Raw genomic sequence first — 3773 nt, 5'->3', positions numbered from 1 at the left:
TTCTTCGACTTTTATCTTTTCTTCAACTTTTTATCTTTATTTTATCATTGCCTCACTAACATGTTATTACCACTTCCTAAGTGTTTTATGAAGGTAATTATGAGATTCTGCGCTTAAAGTTGTCTTTCTAAAGCTTTTACAGAAAACTGCATTTTTCGCATTATTTTATTATTTTTATTAAAATATTATTTTTAATTAAATATTATTATTTAATATTTTATTATTATTTTTTATTTTATTAATGTATTTTTGAAAATTACCCCACTTTAACTTTTAAATTTTACTTTTTACCACCTGTAACTTTTAATATTTCTACTTTAACCACCCTAACTTTCAGAAATTACAAAATAACCCCTCAAACACCAAAATATTTACTTCCTTGCCCTTTTCAAGATCTAAAAGGTGTTCTTCATTGTTCTTCACCACACTCAAAGTGTTCTTCATGTTCTTCGTATATTCTTCAGATTCTTTCTCTGTTTATACCCGTTTTTCAGTTTTTTCAGCAACAGATTTTTACCATAATTCAAAATAAATTAGCAGCCAATAAAACCCCATCCTTTCTACATGACATTCACAAAAATTGATCCCCAATTTAGGGCCTATGGTTTTGTTTTCCAGCTGCTCCAAGAACATAAACTCAAAGCTTGAATTTCATCAAATTTCATCAAAATTTCACCAAATTTTCACCAAGAATCAATCATATATGCAACCAATTTTTAGCACAGCCAAATCACACGACTTTCACACAACTCAAACACAAATAATCAAGATTAATTTCATGACAGCCTACCTGGTTTTGCTGCTCCTAATTCAATTAAACTTTCAGGTGGTCCTTAAGAACTTTTTCCTCCTAAATCACATCAAGAACAACTTTAAATCCAAAAACTCTCAACTGACTAAATCTCACTCAGTATGTTAGGAAGAGATATCTCACCTTAGACTTGCTGGAAATTCACTTTTCTTGGCCCTCAAGTCAAGTTAAGCATGATTCCTAAGGAAGAATATCAAGAAAACACATGTTTTGCATGGTTTTCCTTCAAAACCGAATTGAAATGGGAAAGGAACAGCCATCTCACCTTATTTCTATCCTTGATAAGTTACATGGTTATGTAGAGAAAGAAGAGAGGATCATGTTGGTTGGATTGGAATTTTGATTTGAGTTTTAGTTCAGCAGAAATCAAGCTTTGAAGATTTGGAACTAAGAACTTTTAAGACTATTTACGAAAACTAGAATCAAAACTCCTAATCGATACGGTTCAAAAACTAGGTTCTTCAGGACTGCATTATCGAGCTTGCCTCAGAAAAGGTTCTAGCTTAAGGATGACATAATGACAATGAGGATTGAGATGCTTGATGATACAGCAGAGGTGTTCCCTTTACTGATCTTCCAGAGAAATCTGTACTTTCAGAAAAGTTCTCATGTACTCGAAAATCATGGTTGTTACATTCTACCCTCCTAAAAGAAAATTTTGCCCTCAAAATTTCAGCCACGTGCAAGAAGTCCATCTTTAAGCGGTTTATTTCCTTCAAGCCATCCTGACGAAGAGATCGGTCCGTTGCTGATAGCATCCAAATCTCACACATCCATAGCCATTAAGATCATAACAGCTATGAAGATAACTGTGGCTCACGTCGATTCATCGTTCGGAGCTCGATTAAACCATGCCTATTCACAGTCATTGAGGTCTTATTCGCACCAAACAATCAATATTAAGGTGATCAGTCTTAATATCTCAAGCTAGGCACAAACATTCCCAAAATGAGCACTCATAGACATTCATGCCCAATGTATCTTAAAGATACCCTAACAGCATGAGACATACAAGCAGAGTATGCAATAAAGCATAGTCAGTCCACTCCCCAGGCTCTACTGAGAATGAACTGCTCTGATACCAAATTGTAATGACCTAATTTTCAATATGTCTAGATCATACCAGAAACTGAGCACTACCAATTTGTCTTCCTAATTATTATCTATTATTTATCATATGAGCCTGATTTGTTGTTAAAAACGTAGTTAATATGCGGGGTATTTTTTTAAAATGTTTGGATTAATAGACGGAATCATTCATAATCAATTCACAATTGATAACAGATAAAACAGTTATAAACAACCACACATAAATACATCACAAGCAGTCAACAACATTCGGTGATTTAGCCTTTATTAGAGTATAGACTTTTAGTTAGAGCACCCCTAGATATAGCTAGATAATATCTATATACATATATATACATACAACATCCCAGGCCCTGACCTGTTCAAGAGGTCCCTAAGCTGGCACCTAGGCTAGCCTAGACTCTATATTCACCTAGTCCCTCTAAACTACTAAAGCGAGGGAAAGTACGTTCTAGGTCTTCAAAACTCAAGTCAGGTGGAAAGTCATCAAAAGATAGAACATCATCTGCTACTCCTCTGCACGATCAGACTTTTCCACAGGACGTCTCTCTGGTACCTCATGAAGTAGCCACACAATAGGAATCTCGTACACAGGATTTAGGTTAAAGTGCGCATACGAACGGGGTGCAGACGTTGGCTGGTCTCACAGTATATATATATAATCAGAAAACGATATTCACCCTAGACTTAGAAGACTATCTAGAGAAGAATCCTTTTTGGGAACGATCGTTAGCGAATTATCGAAGGGTACTCATGCTTCCATCTGAAGGGGGAAGGGAGAGAGAAGGGGTAAGAACTGGGGAGTTTTTAGTAGGGTCGGGGTTATTAGTTAAGTTCATTAATTCCATGTTGTTTAGCAGACAAATAGCAGAATACAAGAAGCAGTAAATAGAAGATACATATAAATAGAGGAAATAGAGAAAATAGAAAACAGAACACAAACAGAAAAATAAAAGAAAATATAACACAGACACAGAGAATATAATACAAACAAGGAAAGCATACATTCATACAACAATCATAACAGAGAAAAATGCACAGCCAAGTATGATGCATGTCTAGCCCTAGTGCAGGTAATGAGCTCATCTGTCGATTACATACCCGCTCCCGACGTTACCTAGCAACCTCTGTCTGGATAAGGCTTTCCTGTTGGCAATATCCACTGCAAGCAACCTTTGTCTTGTAGGGCGGCACTTATTAGCCGATATACGCCCAACAGACTCACTGTAAGTAACCTCTGTCTTACAGGAGCAACAACACACTCACTGTAAGCAACCTATGTCTTACAGGAGCAACAACACACTCACTGTAAGCAACCTCTGTCTTACAGGAGCACACTCATCTCGATACCTCTGTAAACAATCTCTGTCTTACAGCAAAGCATTATAGCAAGGTATCCCAGGAAAGCGTTCTCAGTGGTCGTACCACCATCTATCTGACTGCCTCTCTGCAGCAGATTCTTACATAATCATTCTCATTATCATCATTCATTAACATTCTCATTATTCATCATCACTTTCACATTCTTATGCAATACTTCTTTCTTCCTCTGTTCAATCATGCTATACAAACTCTACAGCTTTTACTTTTACAACATCTTAATTCAAACCATTTCTCTTTATCATATTACTCTTTTCTCTTTGTCTTTTTACTTTGCTCTGATTACTCTTTTCTTTGTATCCCTTTATTCTTCTCTGGTTACTCTGTTCTCTGTGTTTCTTTACTCTGCTTTGATTTCTCTGCGTAACATATGTATTTAAAGCTTATGTAAATGTCGGTATGAATAGTTAGTCTGTTCCAAGTATAGGTTCATTAAGTCTATAATGAAACAGTTTAACTTTTCATATTATACCTAACCCTAGTCGGAACTCAA

Source organism: Arachis ipaensis, chromosome B07 (assembly GCF_000816755.2).
Source record: "Arachis ipaensis cultivar K30076 chromosome B07, Araip1.1, whole genome shotgun sequence".
NCBI classification, from domain to species: domain Eukaryota; kingdom Viridiplantae; phylum Streptophyta; class Magnoliopsida; order Fabales; family Fabaceae; genus Arachis; species Arachis ipaensis.
Note: the sequence above shows the minus strand (reverse complement) of the source record.